This window comes from Anas platyrhynchos, chromosome 4 (genome assembly GCF_047663525.1).
Source record: "Anas platyrhynchos isolate ZD024472 breed Pekin duck chromosome 4, IASCAAS_PekinDuck_T2T, whole genome shotgun sequence".
Classification (NCBI taxonomy): Eukaryota; Metazoa; Chordata; class Aves; order Anseriformes; family Anatidae; genus Anas; species Anas platyrhynchos.
In genome coordinates this window covers 38,874,202-38,900,111 of record NC_092590.1, presented here as the reverse complement: position 1 = coordinate 38,900,111, position 25,910 = coordinate 38,874,202, and the positions used below count along the sequence as shown (strand labels likewise).

Sequence of the window (25,910 nt, the reverse complement as noted above, 5' to 3'; positions counted from 1 at the left end):
CCAGCATCCGCATCAGGAAAACAGCCCGCTATTTGTTTCCTTCCAACCTTTGTTGGGTTCAGAGAAAACACAATTTTTTGGAAGAAAAATTCTTCTAGTGGAATGCAGTGCAGAAAATAAAGAATTAGGAAAAGAAACTGCTGATAAAGACTGCATCAAAAGCAGAATAGTGATCAACATCTAAGTGCAGAAACAAAAGCTCATTTACTGTAAATGATGCACTCTGATCTTTGAGTCAAATTCAACCATAGTGTAACAGCATTAATTGACCCTAAGGGTTTGGCTTTTCTTTTTTAAACGTTCTCATCTTGTTTCTGGAAAAAAATATGTGATAACAGATTTGCAATCCGCCTGATTTGCATTCTTAAAGTTTATTATGGCCCAGCCTAGCCCGCGTTCACATTCCAGTGTCTCCTCCTGAATAAACCGAAGCACCTTCCAGATGTGGTTGATACGGTGATTATGTTTCTGTGCTGCAAAAGTTATATGAAGATTTCTTAATGACAAGCACAAGTTTTTATTTAATTTAGGATTTTGCCTTCCAGTAAGCTCATCTTTTCATAATGACAAAGCCAGTTCTGCAAGGTTCAAAGTAGAAGCCCTTGGAGGTTAATTTCCTGCCAGCAGGGGAGGAGTCAACCACCACTGTGTGAGCATCACTGCAAGATATGGGCTGGGACACTTGTAGACCGCCATCAAGACAAAGAAAGAGTGGAGGGAGGCACACAACCAAACATAAGTTTTGGAATTTAGTCCTTGTATTCTGGCTTGTCTGCTTTGTCTTTTAGATGAGAAACTCCATGGGATAAAATTGCATTTTCCCCATTTGGGTATTTGTGTAGCATCAAGCACGGTATCATCAAATGTCGTATAATTCATCACTGATGGGACAATGCCAGCTGTGAATGATTTAAAGACAGAAAGGTCTTCTTCTTAATGCATCAGTACCTGTTTGAATGTACTTTAAATGAAATTCAGTTCCCTTTACAGTTAGGGCTTAGGAAAAATCTGTTAGCTATTCATAGGCCTCATTTTTTTTTTTTTCCTGTCATTGTTCATGCAGAAGGCTAAATAGTATTTAAAAATGGGTTAAATAAATGAAGTTTTTGCTAGTATGTCTGAAAACATAACCTGTTGTCCTGGACTAGATAGACACTTATTGCAACACTGCATTTTCAGCCACATTCCACTGGTTGGAAAAGATATGCTTAGTTCTTTGGAAAAGATCTCTAAGAAGTGAGAAATTCAAAAATGCTCGCTTCATCAATTTTTATAGCCAGTACGTTTCCCTTTGCTTCATGGTTGCCAAGAACTTTTATCCATTAAGGATATTCAGGCTCACATAAATTCAGTTCTTTTACACAGATACATGCGTTCGGAGATAGCTAGCAGTTACCGGACTCCAGGATTTACTTACACAAAATGCTACTGAAATGAAAATATAAGAAATGAAATAAATAAAAGCTAATATATTGTTAGGCAAGTGTGGTTAGGTTAACTGTCTACTGAATGAAAAAAATATATAGAGAGAAATTAATTTAGCACGCAATGTAAATTTGACAGCGTGTGGTGTCTATGTGTCAACTGTGGATGAATCTGCTGATAAAATATCATGATCTGATAAAAGATCCTCTCTAATAACTGCAATAACTGCATTGTATTCTTTATGTTCCCATTTTCCTAGTGGATTGGTTTTCCTTTCATGCCACTCAGATGTTCCCTATGCTCTTTCAGGAGTACTTTGCTATGCAAGCTGCCCAAATATTTCTGATAACACTTACCGAGTTAATTGCTTTCACCTCTCTACTGGTTGTCTCATACCTTGCTGTGATCAGCTTCCCACAGATACATCCCTGGCTTTCCCTAGCAGTGTTCCTAACATTGCTGCTCTCCTTCCCTGCCCAGCAGTCACACAAGGATATCTGCCAGCACCACGTTTCAGATGGTTCAGTTCTCTTCCTTTCAACAACACTAACTTCTCGCAATTCGCATTTACAAAGCCCTGTGGGAAAAGCAAGCCTTTTGGTCAGACATTTTGGGATGTCATGTTTTTATTTTAACTCAGGGAAATTTTCATCAGGGAAAGTAGCTGAACATGCTGTTCCCAGTTTTTCCCCAGTTTCTCTGGAATGTCCTCCTTGGCTGCTTCGATGGGATTCCGAGCTGGCTGAGTCTGCTCCTAAGAGTGGCTTTTTGCTCACCTACTTTTAGTTAGAATAAATAGTTTGGCTTTTGTTTTTACCACATTCAGTGATGGTTCCTTGCCATCTGTTTTTATTGGCTCCAAGTTTTGTTGGGCTGTGCCAGTGACTGATAGACAGAAACCTGTGCCTCTTTAATCCTGTAACTTGCCCCCTTGCTGTCACCAGGTGTTGCCCACACCGTGGTCAGCTGCTGGCAGTGGGGGCCTGCGATACATGCAGTGAGACGCTTTCCATTTTCATCTGCCGGTGTTCTCCACAGACAGCACAGCTTCCTTCAGACCTGCCGGTGAAACATCCCATCAGCTGCACTTCCTGCACTTTCCAGTGACACGATGAACAGCTGTGATTTCGTAGCATGCACTTGAGCATGTCTCCTGATGACGTTTGGAGTTCTATTGGTCACTTCATGGTCTCTTGCGTGCAGTTCCCTCTGCTGAACAGAAATTATATGCCTTCAGTATCAAGGAAATCATGCACTTACTACAGCCCCACTGTGTGTACCTCCTCAGGGAGAGCAACTCTTTTCATTCAGCCAATTTCCAGACACCTAGACAGCCAGCTGCACAAGACCAGAAGAGACCAGTGTTTTGTTTGCCAAGAGCTATTAATGACAGCCTCTCTGGTGTATCCTCTGTGCCTGCTGCTTTCCCAGGCTTCCTTCTCAGCCGAGAACATACCACTTCCTTCCCCCAGACCTGGGGCTCACAAGGGAGCTGGGGACTGAGCAGCCACAAGCATGCTGTGCAATCGATGGGATGCAGTGTACATCAGGTGATGCTAACAGCAGCCTCGCAACCCCCAGGCTTCCTTCCTCCCTCCCTCAGAAGGTAGGTGTCTGGGCTGCATGTTCATGCTCTCTCTTCCAACCTCCCATAGTATGAACAGTTCTTCTGAGGTGGCCAAAAGGACATCTCTGCAGTGTCTCCAAATCTCCCACTGAAGTCTCCAAGGTAGTCTTTAAGCACTTGGAAAACCTTCAATCGTGGCACAAAGTGTTTGGTGAGGAATTGGACCACTACAACATTTGCACAATTTCTTGCCTTAGGATGCCCTAGGTTATGCCTCTTCCCTTAATGTCTCGTCTGCTGCTGCGTCTGCATTATCCCTGTTTTGAAACTCTCCTATGTTCCTCAATCTCCAAACCATTCTCTTTCTCTTCCTTTACTATTTTCTGCCTGCTCCAGCACCTTCTCATTTAGCCACGGTGAGGTCCAATGCTAACTTAATGGAAAGTGCGTGGAGACAAACAGTACAGGGCTCGCTTTGCTCCTGAGTTTGCCTGGGTTTGTCTCTGTGCTCACTTCTGACAATGCCTCAGCCCTGTTTTGCCCAGAAACCAAATATTTCAGCTGATTCTAGAAAAAGTCAGCCAAAGCTGACATCCTCAACATCTTGTCTTTTCAACTTTCAACTTTGAGCTAAGAAATGGCTGATCCAGAGCCTGCATTGTTCATTTCACACCTGATCTCTGGGGTTTTTATATCATTACATAAATGATTTAATTCTTTGTTCTGCTGTGGGGAAAATTCAGTATGCTGCGTAGTCTGGGAAACTCCCTAGGATATGGAATGAAAATGTAAAGAGTGGGTAAATCTGGCAATATGAACTCCACCAAAGGAAAGAAGTGATTCCTTTAGGTGCTCTTCTGCTGGACACTGCTTGAACTATTCTTCTCCTTTTGCTGTGATTGCTGGCTGATTTGACCATCCTCTTCAGAAACTTTAACAGACAAAAATTTGTCTGGTCTTTTTGTTTGTTTTTTTTTTTTTTTTTCCTGGAAATTTTATATAAAAACAGTGCACTGCCACACACACCAGGGAAAAATATAGGTGCTAGCTCCTAACGGCTATGGTATGTATACATTGTATTGAGGTTTACTATTTAAACATAGACCACATCTGGAATTGTATATACCTTGAACCTTATATGTCTGAAATGTTGACTGTTACTCACAGGCATCAGAAATCTGTCTCTGCTTAATGTCACAGGTTTTCCAGCAAAAACTACTGAGTGAATACAGTGAGTATCAGAGTGGCCGTGATTCCCAGTGGGACCGGACAGTAATATAAGCATTGCAGGGTTTGTGCCTACTTTCTTCAAGTTCTTCTCCTATTCATAATTAAATGTTGCACACAGCAAGTATAGGGCACATGAAACCACAGTGTACCTTCTTGCCTACCTCTCAACAGCCATATTTAAACAAGATTTGCTATAAAGATGCTAACGTTGTTTTGTTCGCCCCATGGAAAAAAACATGAAGGGCTTCTGAAACTTGAAAAAGCATGTGAGTCGCAGGGTCTGTTACATAAGGAGATTAGGAATGAAATAAGGACGTACTGTGTACTAGCCAAGCTATCCTTTATCGTTCAAAGAGACTTAATGAAATTCCTGAGTTTTGTAACCAAAATAAGGTCTCTCTCTCATGAAAAGGATAGACTAAAATGCTTTAGAGGAGTCAAAATATGAAAATGAGGTTCTACATTTCTGCTTAAAAAAATCAACAGGATGATGGAAGAGCTATTTTTCTTTTCTGGATTACATAGCCGTACTATTGATCCAACTTTAGAAAATGTTCTTCCTTTAGAGAAACTATTCTTGGCAATAAAATGTTTGTGCAAGCAGCGATATGAGAACATTTTCAGGTGTAAAAACTACAGATCTATTAGGCAACACAATGAAATCCAGAAATATGAGGATAATAAAAAGCAAACTTGTTGAAAATTTATATTCACATCAGAAAGATATCTTTCAGGAAAATTCTGGATACTAGATCCAGAAAAGAAGAGTCAGCGTTGAGCAAAGTATTGATTAGAGGAATGAAAAGATCCATAAAATCCTAGCCATGGCAATGCCAGAGAAATCAGGTTTGTTTATATGTCTCCTGTTGTGGCTTCAGAAGAGTGAATATGTTCTGTCATCTTGAATCTTTGTTTTACAGTTTATAATAGACTTTATATAGTTTTATATTTTGCTGATTGTGTCTCAGTGGCTCAGAATATGAGCCTGCAAGATGGCAGATCTGAAATAAAAACATTATAGAAAGTCTTACAGCTTTTAATAAAAATTGAAAACTATCTAATAGATAACTGAATTCCTGAAATGGCCCGCGATGGCAGTTACAGATCATAAGCTTTTTCTTACTGAGAGCCACGTGGGACTTTCAGCAGGTCATATATTAAAATACACCTTGGCATTATCAAATATTAAGGCAGAAATATTTAGGGCTCACCTTTGGCACACCAGAGTGACGTCTGAACTTCCAGATAAAATGTGTCCCTTCTAAAACACCGACTTGGTGCTACTGAGTAGGCTGAAGGAATGGGGCGGTAGGTTTCTGTGACTCTCAACAGAGGGAGGAATCTCCATGAGACTTTCTGTGGCCCTGGAACACCTGTCCCAGGTATACTGGTCCCCAGTAACCTCTCTGGGAAGCTTGCAAGGAATTGTTCCACCTCATAACTTACCCTGATACCAATTGCATAGGCTGGATGGAAATTTCCACCTATGCTTGGGGCAAGGGACCCAGAAATCTCTTTTGACTGCAGTTTAAGATGTGCAAAGAAACATCTCTCTGTCTCTGTAGGCCCTGTGTATATCTGCCTATTCCACGGAAGAAACAAAAATGTGAATTTCCCCTGCCATTTCCTCACGGGTCATTCTAGGAAGTCATCTTTGCCCTGATGCTGGGTCTCCCTCTCTGCACCCCAAATCAGCATGACTGAGACCCGCTCTTGTTCTGCGAGGAGCACAGACAGCACGAGGAGGGGTAGAGGAGGAGAACTTGGACCAGAGGGGTGGCTCGTCCTGGGGCATTCCTGCTGCAACGCCAGCAGGCTCAGTTCACAGTTCTCCTTGCTTCCTCTCTTCCCAGCACGAAGCAGACTTCGAAGCACAGCATAATTAACCACAATAAGTAATGAAACTGACCTAGTTTGGATTTGATCGCAGTGTTTCCAACTTGGTGTGCCGGCTGGCCTTTCCTGGTGGGAAAACTCCTGCAAAAATAGCCTCCCTTGGGAAGACACCGTTCATCCAGATGGCATACCCACTGAAAAATAGGAAATCCTCTTTCTCATGTAGTACAAAACCCAGATGGTGGAAATTAAAATATTTCCCACATTGTTGAGGGCATCTGAAAGGAAAGATTAACTTGCACCTGCCAGTCAACCAAAGAGGAAATCAGATCCCAATCTGGTCAGATCATGAGTGCTTCTGGACCAGGTGCGGAGACAGATAAGGTAGCACCTGGGATCCATTGGCCCCAAGGCTCACACCAAGTCTTACCACCCCATTCTGGAGTGGGACTTTCCCCTCAGTGCCAGGGCTGGGTGTGTTTCTGATGATCTTCCAAAGCTGCTGGGACACGGTCCTGGGCAACCTGCTGTAGGTGGCCCTGCTGGAGCAGGGAGCTGGACCAGGTGGCCTCCAGAGGTCCCTTCCCACCTCAACCAACCCATAATTCTGTGAAGAGGGCAAAGAGTGGAGCCTGAAGGTGAAATACAATGTGTAATAGGGCAGATGAACAAGCGAGGGGTTAATATGCAAGGAAGAGAACTGGCGAGAGAAAACAGGAAGACAAAGGGAGGGGTAAAAAAAAAAGGCTGCACCAGAAGGAAATTTATCCTACAGAGAATAAAAAAGAGAAAGTCGGACCCCTGGATCCAGAAATTATTTTCATAGCCCTAGGGCAATGAAGAGGGTCAGTTTTCAGTGAACTGAAAAACGAACAAGGAGAAGTAATGGTAGTCTGAAAGTCTTGGGGAACCTTCTGAAGTCTTTGAAATGCTGATACTTTAAGTTACAGCTGCCCCAAACACACAGGGCAGGGATCTTCCTTTGAGGTAACAGCCCTGATGTTGCTGCTCATTTCTTGAAAAATACCAGAAAGCAAAAAGGATTTCTAGAAAGAGTTTTGTTTTGTTTTGTTTTGTTTTCTGTTTCATAGATAGCTGTCCATTTAAGAAAAAATTAACATTTTGTAAAAATAGTAATAATAATAACAATAATGATAATAATAATAATAATAAATAGCCCTTATTTTGTTCTACTTTTTGAAGGTCAGTTTTCTCTGAAATGAATTAATCAGAGTCCAGCATAAATACCATATGCTGACTCTTTAGCCCCAAAGTGAGAGGAAAAATACATTTAGTTTTTGTTTGTTTGAACTTTAATGTAAGGGGTTCGGGGAGCCCTCTACAATGTCCCTTGGTGAAATGTTTACCCTGCCATTTTTCCATGGGGACAACTGTGAGCAGCTGATCTTCCCCTTCTAGGGAAAGGGTTTATTTTGAGGTTAAGGGAGACAGCTACTGGAAAAGAATCTTATTTAATAAAGAAATGAACAATTCATCTGGCAGAGCTGACAAAAAAGGCCTGACAAAGGAGCAATAATAGCGTTAACCTCAGGCTCTGTGTGTGGTCCACAGATGAAGTGTTTTGAAGGCCATGGTTTGCCTGTCCTCTCTGAGTGAAGAGAGGGAGAGAGAAAAACAAATCTGTGCCATTGCTGCCTGTGATTTTTTTTTGTCTTGTTACAGGAAAAGCAAAGGCAACTGTGAGGCCAGCTTACTCTCTGCTTGTGATTGAACATCCTATTCTTGTGGTCATGGCAAAACTAAACGGTGGTTTGGACTTCCAATAGCCCCCACCCCAAGTTCTAGATTTCACTGAAAATACCCGGAGTTTAACAAACCACTTTGTTCCTTAAATCATTGTTTTTCAAGGGAAATTTAATTTAAAAGATGTATTTATAACTAAGTGAAACCCTATGCTATGCAAACAAAAAGATTATTGTTTGAAATAATTCCCGTCTAGTTGGGACCATGTCCAGAACTCATATTTTCTCAGAGCCAAACTGAAATGGGACTACAGACATTCGGCTCTAAATCTGGTAATCCACGACTTCAGGGGCCAAATCCTGCTTTCAGCTCCACTGCTGTAAGTTCAAAGTTACTCCACTGACTTCACATTTGGCCCCATATGTGGAAAACAAGATTTCACCTCCGTGTCATGCTTTGCTCAATTTCTTCTTGGATTTCTCTTTGTCCGTTTTCCTCTCAAATTTAAAAACAAGAATTTAATCCAGCCAGCAGATTAATTTGAGCAATAAAGAGCCCATGTAAAGTGGGCCAAAAAAAAAAAAAAAAAAAGTAGAAACTGGAAGGTGCTGGTGCCTGGAACTGAGGTCCAAAGGCATGAAGTACCTTTTGCTCTGGCTGACAGGAAGCTGCTCCTAATATTTGTGTATTTCTGAGGAAGGGAGAGCATTCCAGTTCATGCTATTTCATGAACAAAAGTGTATTTTAATTAATTCCGAACATCAGGCATTGTCAACTTTAAGGATCTTATTTCATCATGTTTTTCAGTAAATTGCTACCATGATTGGTTCTGCCCGGGAGCCAAACTGAGCGTGGCCCTTATGTGTGTCAGGGTAATGAGGAGGAAGGAATCTAAGTAACCAGCCTTTCCCTTGCACAGCTCACATAGAAATAAAAAGTTCAGTCTGTGGATTCCTCTCTTTCTTCCTTCCCTCCCTGTTGTGAAAAAGAAGACAAATAAATGTGTGGGAAAATAATTTTGATAACTTGAGTTATTCCAAAATCTTGAGATTGATTGAACAATAAATTGTAGATCCATATGGGCTTTAGTATTCATCTTTCCAAATCTTTGTCTGCAACCGGGAAATCTCAGACCTTTTTAAAGAAAAGCAGAAGCTGGCAGTCTCAGACGTTCTCATGTTGACATGTCCCTGGAAGCACGAGCTGTGTAAAAACACAGTCAGTGTGAGATTAGGCAACAAAGACTGTTTTTCAGCTCCATGATAATTACTGGAACCAGGCAGGCTTACATGTGCAGGGAAAGAAAAGGAAAGTAATCCCACCCTAGAAAGTCATTCCTTCCATATGCATGTGAACTCGGATCTAGGCAGAAACCTATGACATGGTTTATGGTTTCCTTAATATAAATTAAAACCATCGAACAAATTATCGCAAACATTTCTTATAGACAATAACAGTAGATGTGTAGAAGAAACTGCAAAGGATTATCGGTGGTCAATATATTTAGTTTGTGAGAATTACCTAAGCAAAATATGGTTTCATATAAACACATTACCTCCTAACACATTTACACCCTAACTGTAGTTTATATTGACAGTGAAGATATGGTTGATCAAAAATAGATCGTCTGCCTTCCCATATCAAAAAATATATTCCTCTCTGTTAACCACATGCCCATCTGCTTTTTATTCTGTCCTTTTTATTCTGTCCTATTTTTATTCTGTCCTTGGTTTTGTTCTGTCCTATACAGCTCTAGCTTACTTCATGTAATTTCACAGGTCTGTTTATGAACGAGTTTCTGTTACTGCTGTTCCTATTATTACTCTTGTTAGGTATATCTGATTAGGCTTTACTAGTCCTAGAGAATCCAACACCAGGATGGAATTAAATGTACTTAAAACCTGTAGGCTACCCAGGCACCTGAATGGAAAAAAGACTGAAACATCCTCAGCAGCTGATGGCTTCACCATGGCACTGCCCTGTCCCCTCCCAGGGCCTCCACCTCACCCTTCACTGGCTCTTGGACCAAAAGTGGGAAGCAAAGGAAACAAAATGGCAAACTAATTTGTTTCTTTGCTGCTCTTCCTGCAGCAGAATCTGTACTGTCTCTTCCCACCCTTTCTCAAGAACAAGGAGTCAAAGAGTTTGTTGTATCCTAAGGAGATGCCACAGGTGATGGCAAGCTACTGCTCCAGGTTTTGTCTGATGCACAAGTCTCTTGTACTTCAGTAAATCTGTAAGGGGAGGATGCGCCTAAAATGCTCATACAAAGCTCACCACTATGCAATTTTTGAAATCAGAAGTAAGTAATAGAAGTAGTAGAGAAGTCAGGTAGGGTTTTAGAAGGAAATACTACTTCTTTAGATGTGTGTTTTAGATAAATAAAATTAATTAAATCCTTCAATGCACTCTTGCTAGGATGGTCTAGGATATTCTCTAATAATCTTCTATCAGGACCACTTGCTAATTATGCTACATTGTAGTACTAAGCAGGGATATCTTAGAAGGGCCTGAAAAAATGTCTCCCTCTCCCATTGAATAAATTCTTACAGTGCATTCTCTGGGCTGTAATAAATAAAGAAAGGAACTGGGAAGCCATTAGGTACGGCCTGGTACATTTCAGGACGAAACAAGACAGCATTATTTTTTCATTTCCAATACTGGCCTAAAATGAAAACTCAGGATAGAAAATGACACTACAAACATTCAATGATAAGGCTATTCAAGCTAGATTTTCAGTCAGTTTAAGGGCCATGCCAGGAATTGTTAGAGAGCTTATCAAAAGAAATAGTCATGATGATTTAGACAAAATAATTGCCTTTGACCTTTCCTTTCCTAGTGAACAGTTCTCCTTCTGAAAAAGCAGACTTCTTAATGGTGGCAGTTCTCCAAAATGGTATAGAAGTACTTATTCATTAGTGACATGGAGTGGTTATCATTGGAAAATTCATATTAGGTTGGACTCTTGCTATTTTAAATAAATTACAAAAAGCCTATTCCTGACTTCTTCCACATAAAAGAACAGTTGACTTGAATGAGAAAAAAAAAAAAAAAAGTAGCAAATCCATCTCATCAGAGTGCAAAATGTACATTTCATGGATACAGCGCTCCGTGCTATAGCTGTGTTCAAGGCAGGTGCTCTTGTAGGAATGTCCCATCCCCGGTCTCCCAGGCAGGAGATCTGCAGGAGCATGATGTGACTCCTGTGCAGCTCAGGTGGATTTCTCCTCATGCACAATACAGCCTTTTGTCCTCACACACATTAGGGATGTGACCAAGCTGTGTCACACGAGCTGGAAAACAGAAAACACAACATATATACACAACTGCATCTTTAGCAAGCTGAATACAATTACAGTGTTTTTCGTACTGCTCTGTTCTTACCATAATTTGCACAACAAGAACCAAATGCTACTTTGGTGCACCAGGTGTTACAACATTATTGCCATGCCTAGAAGCCTCTTCACATCCCTAACTGGGGCATTGCTGTAGTTCAAATAGCAACAAATTACAGTGGTCTAAATAGCAAGTCAAGATAATGAGTCCAAATTGACTTCACTGCAATTGCATCAGTGCAACACCAGGTAAAATCTAGCCTTTGGGTGGAGGTAGCTCCTCTAGTGGAAGGTAGGTTGGTGTGCCTTGCCCTGCTTCTTCCCTCTTGCCAGAGGAGGTAGCAGCTAGAGCCAGGGGAAGGTGCATCCTCCTTTTGCCCTGGAAATATTGGCCATTGGGTGTGCCCTGATTTCCATCTCGTGTTCATCACTCGAGCTCAGAGGATGGATTTACAGCTTGAACTGTCTGATTCCTCAAAAAAACGTTCTTCTTCAGGCGTTTTCCCCAAATTTGAGACTTCGCTTGTGAAACCCTCTGCCCACAGGGGATTCCGCTGTGTGTAAATGCATTGCCAATGTGCACACTGAAATCTCTGTAATTAGTGCAACAAGGTTGTTTTTAAGCCTTCAGCTGATGGAACAGTGTATGATAGTGATAATTTTTGATATACAGATAGTGTCATTGTCCACTGTCAATACAGAGTTCATTTGTGTAAAGGAAAGATATTCTTTCTTGAAAGGAAAGGAAAAGAGGAGATGATTCAGATCAAAGTTGGTATGAGGCTCAGTACATAAATATTCTATAACATGTAATTGTAGAACTACCAATTATATGACATATGATACAGCTTATTGCTGGCTTTACAGAAAAATTATGGCTCATGAGATAATCTTGAGCAGCACTTCAGGGTTGCCTTACTGTTTGGGAAGCTTAGTGATGACAGATACCTGAATCTGTCGCAATACTAAATCAAAAGCTCTTGTGGTATGGCTAAGCTTCATGATAAATGGGATCAGCTCGATTCAGGGACTGCATTTGGGACTGTCTTCCTTTGCTTCCTATTTGCATTGGGCCTGATGGATCCGACCTGGTGATCTTGGTCTCATGGTGAAAGCCGTGGCACAAGCTTGTGCTGGAGCACCTCCAGCTCCCCGTAGCCTCAGGAGAAGGTTGCCAGCCTCTTCTTTCATCAACTTGCCTCCTAGGTCCTCTACATCACAGTAGACCCCAGGGTGCAGGGAAATCAGTGGGACAGAGGGAGGAGTCCTGAAATTTGGCTGCAAATGTAGCATGACCTCTATTACCACTGCACAAGCAGAGAGGCTCTGTAGTTACCACCACCTCTCTTCTGTGCAGAGGGATCTACACATTAAAAAAAAAATAAAAAAAAAAAAAGCAATGCAGAGCAATGCACAAAGCATGTCTTCATCAGCAGTAGTGAGTCTTGACAACTGTGGCAATGTTCCCACAAAGGCTTTGCAAATATTTATTAATTGTTTCAGTGTATGAGAAAAGTATAAACAAAGAGTATTGATTATTTCAGTCTTCTAAGCTCATTATATCTGTGGATACTGCAAATGCTTTTAAGCACAGGAGATTATTCAGGGCAAAGCTCCTTCTGCAATGCATTTGAAGATTACGGGAACATTATTGATATACTCACACACGCTCAGTGGTGCTCCATACGGGCTTATAAAGCCAAGTGGTATCTGCCTTACTTGATCACTCAGAAAGTTGCTGACCTCCTAAACAGAGTTGTTTTGCTAAAGCTGTTTTGCTGATTCCTATGACATATGGGCTTTCCTGATGTGGGAGGTCTGCTTTGGCTGATGGTGGGGCATGAAAACTACGGTCACAAGAAGTTGGGCTGTAATTATATCATATGTACGCGGAGCCCTGCGCTCTGCAGAGAGGAATGTCAAACCACTTCAGTGTTTATCAGTTCCCTATCTACGGGTGAGCTAGGAGAGCTGCTCTTCTTATCTTACCAAGCCCATGTTTCTGGAGCTGAAGGTCACAAATTCCAAAAAGCTAGATCACAACTTGGTGCGAGCTTGTGTTTGTGTCTGTGGCCTCTTACCAATGGCATCTCATGTTTGAACTGAATTCCTGTCAGCATATATTTGCTGCCTCAACGTGAAAAACATTTTCACCTCACTCAGAAAACTACCGTGACTGAAGCATTACACAGTAACTTGCTGCTGCGCAGTTCCAGTGCTTTCTACATACATGCAGTAAATGAGAGGTCCACTTAACAACTGTCATATACCGCGTTTATTATGGACTGCAGCTGTTGACAGTTATGCAACTGGGATGAAATGCATCCCCATAAAAAGCACTCGTATGAGGCCTGTGCCACCACATAGATTCTGCCTGAACCCTCAAAATAGACCTCAGGTAGGCCCAGCAGCAGCCAGGGGTCTAAGTGGATGACAGCAATCTGAGGCACTTTGGCTGCTCTCTATAATATTTTTAATGCATAATCCATCTACCCCAAGTAATTTCACTTCCCCATTTCTGGTGCTGTCTAGGCACTTTGACTGGAAAACAGCAAGCACAGCATGTCTCTCGATTTGCTCTTTTCCTGCAGAGAAATTTAGGAAATCACATAAAAACAAAACAAAACAAACAAAAAAAAAACCACCTATCTTACAGCTTGTTTACACCAAATATTAATGTTGCACCATGATATGGTCTCCTATTCAAATTTACACTTTCTTTTCCTGTAGCTTTGAAGAATCTATCACACACTTTCCTCATGTGGTGTATGTAGTAAGCTGCAGAATTACTTCAATTCCCACTGGCTTCAGCAAGTTGCAGGACTTCTTTTTTTTCATTTGAGCTGAGGTTTTGGCAGGGGCTTTGGGGAAACAGCAGTACAGATGTATGGTCATGTAAGAGCAGATTTATGATTGCACATGAACTCTTTAGTATTTCAACCACATAATGTTCCTTTACATTTAGGCCTTTTACAGAGTGTTACGGAGAATAAATCCATATACTTGCAAGCACATCTCTTTCAGCCACTTATGCAAATACGAAGCTGGCACAAGTCAACATCTGCTGCTGTTACAAATGGGCCTGTGTGCATACTGTTTGCTATGCACATATTCAGTGCAGTCCCCAGTCCTGCAGGACACGCTGTGCTCCCCCCAAATCACTCAGCTTATACCAGTAGAAGTCTGCCCATCTGGAGAAACGGGTCAGAGCAATGTATATCTGTGTGCCATACTAAATCTTTAATTAAGTTTGGAAAGGTCAAAAAGATTTAACAACATTCCTGAACTCAATAAAGCCTACCTGTGGCACCTACCTGTTTTATCTTTAAGCATTGCATGAGTTTTTTCCAAAAACATTACTGTTCTAAGGACTTCTAAATCAGAGGCCACATAGCTATTGATTATTGTCTGCATGCTTGTAGCGACAAGGATCAGCTCTTTGCTGATCTGGACAAACACGAGCAGTGTGAGAACAGGCATGGGAAAACTTGGCAGTTAATTATGGCAAGAGGCTGATCTGGATGCAAAACAGACATGGTTTTATAGCATGTTTTCTCTCTACCAGATCTCCATAACACTATAATGAGCACTGCTGTCATAGTAAATTCCTGCTGTGAGTCAGAAAGGGGGTGAAGTGGAAGAGCCTCCAACACGACCCCCAGTCCTGTTTGCCAGGAGGTGCAGTGAGTACAAGGCCCCAGGACTCTGCCCATGGCTTTTCGTCCTAACGCCCCTTCTGTCCCCTGGGGAGAAAGTGAACAAAACTGGGTTTAAGTTTTGTTCCTGACAAGTCCTGGAGTTAGAGCTATAAAATAAAATAAAATAAAATAAAATAAAATAAAATAAAATAAAATAAAATAAAATAAAATAAAATAAAATAAAATAAAATAAAATAAAATAAAATAAAATAAAATAAAATAAAAAAGTGGGATACGGACACTACATTCTGATTACAACCCTGTTAAATTCCCTGCATCTTTACATCTTTACTTTTCATTTTTGATTTTTATTCTTCTTTGTCTCTGCTTGAGTAATAACATCACCTGCTTGTCTTATACTAAACACATCTTGCTTACTTGCCAGCAATGTCGTTTTGTGAATGGTATATCTTGACTGCTACAGAAAAATGTTAGAGGAAAATCATCATTGCCCATATCAATAGACTCTTACATTGATTCGTTCCATGCTTTCATGCTCTGTTTTTATTAAATGTTTAAGTTGCTGTGTTCTTATTAAATATTACAGGATGTTGCAACAGATGGAAATAGGCCATTGCAACAACTTTCACATTACTAGTCAGTAGCAGTTCCCATTTCATAAACCTGCTTTATGGGAGCCTGTAATTATACATTCATAATAAAATATGAACTATATACAGTTTGTACATTTATTTTCAGTATTCAGCCAGAAAATTTTAGAGTAGAAGCCAAATCATTTTCAAAGGGAAGAAAAGTATATCATGTGCCACATTGAACCAAGATACTCTGTTACACTGAAAAACTGCACACCAAGAACAGAACAATCTCTTCTCACAAGTAAACCTTTATTGAACAAAACATCATGGGGCAAATTTTGTACTTTTGCATTGAAGAGCCTGATTGCACCATAGAGTTGGAGACATATAACTACTGGCTGACATAAAAGTGATCAAGGTCATAAAATACAGCTGAGGTTATGCTACTTCTCCTCACCTTATCATATGAAGGGATTTCAAACCACTTTTAACCTTTGGTTAGCTCCCAGATAGGCTTTTATCAAATCTGTTCAGGCGTGCAACAAATTAGACTTTAGCTTATTATCACTATTCCTCTATCTGGCTTTGCTCAATTAGGTGTGTTGGGCATTTTTCAAATGGCATTAGGTACCTCATTTTTTTACTACAGTAAACTCACAAACAGCTGTGCCAGGAAGAGAGGAAATACAATATTGCTTCTGACAGGACTGCAGCGATACACTTTGTCCCACTGAGCACAGAGAAGGAACACTGTGAGTATTGGGAAAGGCACACAGAGCCGCTTGGTTCCTGGAAGAGTCTTGGTACTGTGGAGCAAAAGTTTTGGGCTCACCTCCAAAAAAAAAAAAAAAAAAAAAAAATGATCTTGCTCCCTTGAAGTATGTAGTTGTCCAAAATTTTGACAGCTTTAGTTTCTTGGTTTTGTTTTTGTATTTTTGTGGCGTTACCTATCCTCTCTCACTATCAAAGATGTTTGCAGAAAGAGTGCTCTGACTTCCTGCCTATTTGATCACAACACTTTATTACTTCTAATTTGCTGTAAGTGGGAGGCCAAGGATTAGCACAGAACTAAGCGTTGCAAACTCAGATCTTCCTGCTATCTGACTGCAGTATTACAAACCATCTACATCCAGCTCCAGTTTACTGTGTTTGAACAGAGAGTTTACCCTCATGGCAAAGCTCACATTCTGTCTTTTTACAACAGGTTAAAATATGAGGGGCAGAACACCTTGGCTACACACAAGTGGTTGCCCTGAACAAAGGGTTGCCTCCTTCCACGTTTTTATGCCTGGCTCCAACCCCCTCTTTTATCAGTTTGTGGCTAATCCTGCACGCCTGGCCTCGCCACACTCCTGCTGTCCGCCCAAGCTCAGGACACCCCTCTGTCACCGTAGCAGAGTCTGAAATCTTTCTCTTGCTCTCCAGAGGGGAGTGAGCTGAGGTGCCGCTCTCATTTCACACCCCTGGCAAAGCATGACCTTTTGATGGGATCATGAGTACCCTGTCATGCACTGCCTCCGACACTCAGTGCTGGAATTGTGTGGCTGATCAAGCAAGCAACAGCTTTACTTCTTACCATGCTGGATGACCTCAGATTTGTGAACAAGGTGATGGCCCACTGGGTGAAGTAGGGGTTTTGCTTCACTCAACATCTACCTTGGTAGATGAGATGGGAAGGGGAGACACAGAGCCCCTTCCCACACACAGTAATGCTCCTCGGCCTCCTGAAACTTCTCACTGATCCTTCCCAACCTCCTGTCCTCATTTTGGGAAACCGTGCCACCCCTCCCACTGAAACAAATGTTGCTCCTCCTGAGGATGAAGATAGTGTCTACAGCCAAGTCCCGAGCTGCTGGTTTGCGCCATTTTGATCCTACTACAGCAGCTTCCCAGTTCCCTTTTCCCAGGTAGGCCCTTGTTACTAAAACACAGCTTGTCAGACACTCTCCGAGAATACTTTTTCCTCAGAAAAATATTGATTCACATTAAATATATTCCTTAATTCTAAAATAGAGCTTCTGAACAATGTACAGGCATAACAAAAAGGTAAAAATACCCAGGAAAAAGTAGCTAAGCAGTTCAGGTACTCACTCAGAAAGCAGAGGCAGACTCAAGTTCTCCTCCGTGTCAGAAAATGCAGGGATCAAAACTCACCCTTCCCACCCTAGCAGGAAGTGAGTTAACCACAGGTTACGCCATACTTTGCTGTTCGCAACCTTCTCTCTGTTTTTCATGACTTTTTCGGTTGGGTCACCGATTCCTCCCCCTTACAAGGGAAACAGCCAGCTTCCAGAGGAACAGGAATACTTAGAGGAAGGCTTCAAGCAATCTAAAAACATTGGGAGGAAGAAGCATTAAAAAATCGACATTTGACTTTTTAAAGAGAACACTATTACGCACTGCCTTTGTATAAAGAAAAAGTAAAACAGTACCCTCTAAAAATTAAAGCTTTTTGATGTTCCAACACTAAAAGTTGTATCTTTTCTCAGGACAAAAACAATCAAACAAACAAACAAAATAAGAGTGGAGCACTATGAAATTTTCAATGCCTGTGATGAAACACCTTAATGATATCTGAGGCCCACACCAATGGCCTCAGCATGAACCTCGGCAGAGTGCCTTTTTCCTACAGTGTTCGTGTGACAGATAATGAATGACAGGAATGTCTGCGACCGCCTGCCTGCCCCAGTGATTGTTCTGGAACAGGCTTCAGTCCTCAGCAAATGAAGCAAACAAATCAAAATTATGCCGTAGTAGTTACACCATACAATGAATCTATGAAAATAAGTATTCCGTTCCTGAAATACCAAACGCTTTACTAAAGATGTGAATCTCAAAAACCACAACGAGCTGTCTGTGAAAGCCCACAGTAGATACAAACAACATACAGTAGAGCACAGGACTATATTTCAGAGAAAATGGTGAAATAAATTAATTTAAAATTTGATGTAATAGTCTCCAGGAGAGGAAGATGACTCAATAAGCAGAAAATATTTGTTTTGGGGTCAAATGTAGCTCTTCCACTCGGTCATGAGTTTTCTGTGAGTGGTTTAGTTCATGTCTTTTGCAAACTGTGGCTTGCTAATGACTTGTGACTATCCAGGTATTATCAATAATTAATATTTGAGTTGTGTGGCTTGTCAAGTGAGCAACAGTTTTAGTTCTTACCATGTTGGATGACCTAAATTTTGTGGATAGGGTGATGGCCTAATCAGTGAACTGAGATACTGATGCCCTCAAGGACACAGGGGCAGGTGGAGGGATAGAAATAGAAGACAATATATGGTGATTTTTTGGAAATTCACATTTTTTATTTAAATGCAAGTAGAACATTAAATCTATTCACCTATAATACGGAAATATCTTTTTCCTGTGCTTTGAGTTCTTTAACTGAAAAATGTGTTTGTGCCTGGAAGAAGCAGGGAAAGTGTGGTATTTCTGGTACATTACTGAGGAGCTGTAGAAGGAACAAAGACTTGTAACACTCAAGCTACACTGAAAAAATGTCAGAGGCATCACTTTGTGGCAAGGAGAAGAAGGATAGAGTTGTAATCTTAGTGAATCTGAGTTCCTCAGTTTTGATCTGAATTTTGCAGTGTTAGCAAGAATGAGTCCATAGTTATCTTGAACTGTTCCCCTCACTGTCCATCATACTTCATTTTTCATTGCTGAGAACTCTGATTGTTCTCCAGAAGTGCTGAAAGTGATGCGAGAGTAAACAAACAATCTCTCTAAATTGTGATCTGATCAAAGTTACATGAAATTGTCTCATCCTCCTGTTCTTTATAGATTTAGCTCAGGACATCCTGAAAAAGCAGCTGTGACTCCACTGCCCTCCTGCTGCACTGTTTCTCTAACATGTTTGCACGTTGTCTCGGACACTGCGTAACCTCGGGGCTAGGCATTTCTCTTCCCCTGATGGTGTCACTACACATGCTATAGCCTGTCAGTTTGAATCTGATTTTTCCTTTCTAGTTTGAGGGGTACAGAAACATTTGGAAGATGTAATTCAAACTCAGGCCATATGATACAGTCCACTCACTTAGCTGAGAACATCTGCTTTGCTCCACTGCTGTGCACTCCTGACTAGGTAATAATTCTAGACAGAAAAGGTCAGACTGAGCCTGAAAGAGTTCAGACCTATGGAAAAGAATCTTCTGATGAAGCCTGAGTCCAGTGGAAACTCTTAACATTAAAGTAAAATAATGAAGCTCTTGCAAAGAAAAAATGCATGTTTCCCTGTTTGAAAAGGCAAAAACTAAGCATACCTTCCTTCTCCACATTTCAGCATATTTAAATGTTATAGAGATGTTAGATGTTATGGTAAAGAGTAGAGGTTGATAAAGTAAAAATAATGGTAGCAACACATTTCTATGTCCTTAGAGGCAGGCTGTGGGAATCTCAGGCCAAAGCACTGCAGGTTTTGTAAGTAAATACAGAAAGACCATGTCTCTCCTTTTCGCTCTGCCCGAACAAGACTGTTCTGGCTTCAGTGCAAAGTGTTTGACTCTGGATCTCAAGTCTTTTTATCTAATTTGTAAATTCAGTAGTCTACCTATTCCTGCTATTGATAAAGGCTAAGGATCTTAAAAATTCTCGAAAAGACTTGACTGAAATTAAAATAACTTAATGACTGAAAAATAATAACTAAATAATAACTGGAAAAAAATATATATCTGTTCAGGACTGTCATTTACCTCCAAGAGCATGGTTACTTTTCTGACTCACATGCTAAGGTTTCATTTCACCTAACTTTACACATCACAAGCATGGCTATGTACTTCTGTGCTACTTGTCTAGACTCTTTTTATAGTCAATGGAGATAAACAAGCTCTTCAAGAAGGCAATTCACCCAATCACCTTAACCATCTGTCTTTGGAAGAGATGAAATGCGTCCTAGTTGGTTATATCTCACCACGGACTATAAAGAAGTGTAGATGAGTAGCTCATATGCAAACGACCACGCTGTAGATGACTACAGTGAGATGCACCCCAGCCTAGATGACTTGCACTGCTAGTTGGCTTAATGTAGTAGGACTCCTCTTTGGCTGATGCTTTAGGCAATTGGCGGGACTATCCCTGAAACTGTCCTTACTCCAGTAGAAAGTATTGGGGATGTGCAAGGCATACATTTCTTATTCTTCTAGTGAGTTAAAAGAGGCGTAAACATGTCTGTCTCAAGAGCTATTGTTTAGCATTTCTGAAGGAGGGGCCCCTAAATCTGCAGATAAGATAATTCATGGTGGTGGTTTCTCTGCAAAGCAGCAGGTTCCAAACAAAGTGAATTTAGGTCCTATTGTGTGACCCTGTAGTCTGAGAACATGTTAGAGAGGCATCTTGTAGCTGTTGTCTCTATTTTGTGGTGGTAGGTCCTCTTCTGTGATGTCTTATGCTGTCGCTGAAACCACCATCCTGAAATGTTTTCTTAATTGCTGTCTCTTAGCCTTTAGCTGCTCCCTCAGTTCCCTACATTGCAATAAATTTATTTTGGGGGGAGAAGTTCAAAATGTCTTCCACCTTGTGTATTTGGAGGACAAACCACAGCCAACCAAAACAGTTTGGGTGATGCGTTCTTGACTATGCACAACAGAGTTTGGTCTCTTATATGACCATGCATTGCAATTTATCCTGAAAACACGGTCATCTCTATAGTAATTCATATTTCTATTACAGGTTTAAAACAAACTTGTCTGAACTGTTAAGTTTCCATGGTGTGGAACCTGTAAAATGCTTCCTGATTTTTATATAAAAAATTCCACTGATTTTCAGCACACTAGGATAGATGCAAAGGTATCATCCTTATGGGGGGAAAATCTTGCTGATTCATTTTTACCAGTATAGACCTGAGGAAGTTTCTGCATGGCTGGCCAACCAGCTCACCTGCTCCTTCTTTCTTGCTCAGTCTAGAGAGAAAAGGGAAATTCCCTTGCATGAAGTAAGGCATTCAACTTATCCCATGGTCAAAAAAAAAAGGTCAAATGGACAAACATTTACCAGTGAATTTCCATTCCAGGAGTGTGAAGGAGAATTTTCTACAAAGATCACAAAGGAGATCTCAATGTATTACAAAAACTGTTTCTTTTTTTTTTTTTTTGTGCAAGTTCTGCAGTATACCCTTTTCTGTGTTTGCCTGCATCAATATTGAAAGGAAAAACACAAAAAAGACAAGAGGTAGTTTAATGACCAGTAAACAACTCTGAAGTGTTTGGACATCAAGTTATCTCATTTAATTATGACTATTTTGTATTGCTCTTTAGTAAATCTCTTTTCCAATAATACATCTAACTACAAACTGAAAGAAAGAAATACTAAATAATGTAATCCATGGACTGCCAGAAGAATTCTTTAAGTTAATCTACCTGGGAATATTTCTGAATCAGAAGGAGAAATATCTCAGATGAAAACAAATTTCAACATCTCTTTTTTTTTTTTTTTTTTTTTTTTTTTTTCAAGCTTAAAAGAATTGTTTGCACTGGTTCATTGTTGCATAAATACCTAAAAATGTCTTGGGATATAGCTTGACATGCAAAATGTATGTTTTTTAATTTGTGTTTTAAGTTTCTTGTGCCATGACAAAGTGCAAATTTTTTTTTCAAATGTATGGAAAGGGCACAGAAGAGTTTAGGCATCACTGTCAGGAGCCACAGCTGAATGAGGCTGCAATGTGAAACTACAGAGGAATAAATACATAGTTTTTCACATCACACAATACAAAGTCAAGAGCTGTAGCAAGCAGCATCTTTTTATGCAAGTCCAGAATTTCTAAGCTATTTGCATGAGAAATTAGTATCATTTATATTTTTAAAAACAAATCCATATGAATTTAATCTCCTCATCTATCAGCTCCTGTTTCCTTTGTCAAGAGGGTTTGGCAGGCAAACCAGAGGCAAATGGATTTACACATGACCTACTTTATGTGGTGAATTATATAAATAGTCTACTCCAAAATTTTGGAGAAGCCATTTAGAACGCTTTGGAAGGCACGCATAAAGGAACACAAAGTCAGTGGAGGAATGAAAGCATCTTTCACATGCTCGTAGGATGAAGGTAGCAATTGAGAAGAAACAAGTCAGAGAAGCCTGACGTCCAAGGCAGTTAGCCAGCCTGTGCCAAAAGCCCCATGACCGTGCGTGTGGCAGTCACACACCAGGGCACAGTGTCACCCTGCCGCTGGAAAAGCCTTTTGTTCAGTTTTGTACAACACAGCTCATCACCGTATCTGATCACAAAATGGATACTGCCTTGGAAGACAACAGCTATATGGGATTCATAAATAGTAACACATGCAACTGTGCAGGAGCTGGGCCTGGAATTATGTTGGCATTAAAGCCGGCGGGAATTCCAGCCGAGCTCCGCTCGCTAGCGGCTCAGCTGGGCACATCCGCTCCTTGGCTGCACACAAATGCCAATTGTAAGCTTCTTTTTTAGAAATGGTGAAAGCCTCCACCAACTGCAAAATGACTGGTGGCAGTTGTTTGGTTTTTTTTTAATGCCAGGATAAAGCAAGGGAAACTCATGGAAAATAAGGCAGCGGTTCCTCAGGCCTATGACGATTCACAGAAGAAAAGAGCAAGATGGATCTTAGAGAGCACAGTGAAACTGCTTTGGCTTTTTAGGCCATCACTGATATGCTAGCAAGGCAGAGAAAATCCTTTTTCCTCCAGGATTGCCCGTGAACAAAACCGGAGAAGACCTCCATAGTGTAATTAATTGACCTGAAAGGATCTTTATTCTCTGAGCTTCCTGAATAAGAGCACACTTGCACGGAAATAACCTGCGGGGTCAAAGTGAGGGGAGAGGGTGGCCTTACCCTGACACAGAGCCCTAGCGGTCAGTTAACCCAGCGGCAGCGTGAGCCAGCGCCTCTGCTGTGAGCCCTCCCCGGCACACCGAGACCAGGGGAAATCCTGTGCTCCTCAGCACAAGACATGTGGCAGGAAAGCAGCAAAATAGACCGTGTTTAACCTTGTTTCAAGTCTCAAAGCCAAGTCACAGCAGGAAAACTAGCTGAAACATTCATTCTTGACAGAGTCTTTGCGACTCATATGCCAATTTCATGAAATTATGCTCTACCCTAATTTAGCCGAGCGTAAGGAATTTTCTGCATGGCATAAATTATTTCACTTGTGCCCACTAACCTCTCTTCAGAGACATGTTTACAGCTCTAACTGTGCAGATTGTAACAGTCAGACCTAAGTATTGCACTGTTTACGCATTTCATTAGAGTTCTTAATTGCTTTGGTTTTCCTTACTATGAGATATCTAAATTACGAACTGTGGAACCTTGCTGGTTATGCATGGAAATCCACTGTATTAATATTCTTGGTTTTGCTAGATGTTAACTTACTTTGAAGAAGTACTGCTTCATGCAGCCCTTTCTTGACATTACTAGTGAAAGTGCAGGTGGGACTGTGAATGGGTAATTCAAATAGCTGAGAGCAGGAAGGGAAATCCACTGTCATGATTAGAAAAGGAGCAGTCCGATAGACAAGATCTTAATTAGGTACTTGGAAATCTTTCTTTGATATGTTATATTTTCATAAACTGAACAATTTTATAAGATTCAGCAACAAGATATGGTCTAAAAGAAAGTTTTTATTGAGTTCTAATTATTTATCGCGATTGTTGACATTAACTGCTTTTCCCTAACTTGTGATTTATCATTATATGGCAGGAATGACACCTACACATAGAATTTGTCTCTGGACAGCTATTTTCCAGCAAGGTGATTCTTACCGAAGCTATATGACAAACTAATGCTGGACTCCAGGCTAACATTGGTTTCAGGGTATTTTAAAATGCAAATGTAGTGTTTTGAAATTCGAACTCAGGGGCAATTTTGTGTCTTTGGGCAAGAAGGCTTGTTTGGTTGGTGCTTCCATAGAGACTGCTTAGCCAAAAGACTGTCTTTCTTTGATTAGCCCTCAAGATTGGGGTTAATTAATGGGATTTAAATGAATGATTGGATCATACTTTAACATGCTAATGACAATGGTATTTTTAGTATGTTCACACCCATTCTATGTGATTGTGCTCTGATAATACTAAATTGTCTCCAGGTTTCTAAAGAAAACTGGACAATTTTGTGGTCTTATCTGACATTTGGAAGTAAACTCAAATGTCAGGATTCTTAAAAAACTGCATTAGCAACTTAAGTGAGGTATAGTGAAACCCAGCTTGAAATCTAAACCTAACACTACAATTTCAAGTTATGCTACCAGCTGCATGCATCATGTCACTTTCCTCATTATTCCTGTCAATAGCACAATGAGGCAATTGCGAGGATGTTGTGTAGAAATGTCAGTGAGGGTGTTTCGGATGCTAGGATGTGTGCACTTCTTAACATTGACAAAGCACATAATTAACCTATTTTCTCTTTTTAAATGTTTTTGGCAAAAAAAAAATAATATGTATATATATATATTTGCTCGTTGATGATCTTTCTTTTACCAGTGAATAGCATTTCACCTGTCATAACACTTCAAGGATTAATGAAAATAATTATGTGCGAAGATTTACAGTGAATTGATGTACTGGTTTTAATCCCTTCAGGCTTTCACCTTTAATTTTCCTGTTATTTCTGCAAATGATCCCATTAAAACGATACAGACGTTGCTTTGCAGCTCTTTAATGTGATACACCTTGATGGATCAGAGCAAGCGGAACAACACGCTGCCTTCAACAAAGGCACACTAGGGGGACTAGCTCTCTGTGCTGGAAGAGCACTGTTGCTAGCAAACAACACAGCAGTCCCATCCCAGAAGGCTGCAATTAAATAATCTGTAAAATAATAAAGCAATAATCATAATAAAAGACTTTTTATTAGGAGATACTTTTCGGCGGAGTGCAAAAGACGGAGAGCACTATCAGCAGACTCGCTCCGGAGAGGAGTGGCTCTGCCGTTTGCCTTTTCTGCTCTCAGAGACCAACTTTGTATGTGGAGATTTTTTTTCATAATAATTATTTTTTTTTCCGTCAAGGCAGTTTGAAACTTGCTAAGAGGAGTTTACTTCTGCTGAGGTGCTTTTAATGCACTTTTAAAAGTTTATTTTACTGAGGTGTTTTTTATGCAGATTTTTTAGTTTTTGTTTGTTTGTTTCTCATCTCAAACGAAAGATTTTGCGGTGCGTTTCACAGAATTCACCAACATTTGGGCGCCGGCTGTAACATTTCTTCTCCACACAGCCACCCGGCCGTGGCAGCCGGGACCCCCTCACCGCCCCGCCGCTCCCCACGCCCCCAAACCGGCCCTAAAACCGGACCGGCTGGGCTGGGGGCGGCGGGGCTGCGTTTTTCGGTGTGTTAGTGTGCCGGTTTATCGCTTTTTCCCCTCTTTTTCCTCCCCTCAGCCAAGGGCCCACTCCCCCCTCACGGCCGCAGCCGGCGGCGCCTACAGCTCCCAGGATCCCTCGGGGATGGCGGTCCCGCCTCTCCCCTGCCAGCCCTTGTTGTTGGGAATGGCGGGGGGGGGGGTGCCGTGCCCGGCCCCCTAATGGCCGGCAGGGGGAGGACCCGGCCCCGCCGTGCGCTCGGGCCGCTCCCCTCGGAGGAGGAGGAGGAGGAGGAAGGGGAAGGGGCG

General features: G+C 41.1%; 1 long non-coding RNA gene across 1 annotated transcript; it reads right to left on the bottom strand.

Annotated features, from left to right (window-relative positions):
* Positions 1 to 493: 493 nt before the first annotated feature.
* Positions 494 to 18,213, bottom strand: LOC106015430 (uncharacterized). The gene is made up of 3 exons (XR_005265219.2): positions 17,423 to 18,213; positions 6,132 to 11,055; positions 494 to 2,637 (listed from the first exon to the last, which is right to left on the bottom strand). It is a non-coding gene; the product is annotated as an uncharacterized lncRNA (long non-coding RNA).
* Positions 18,214 to 25,910: the final 7,697 nt, after the last annotated feature.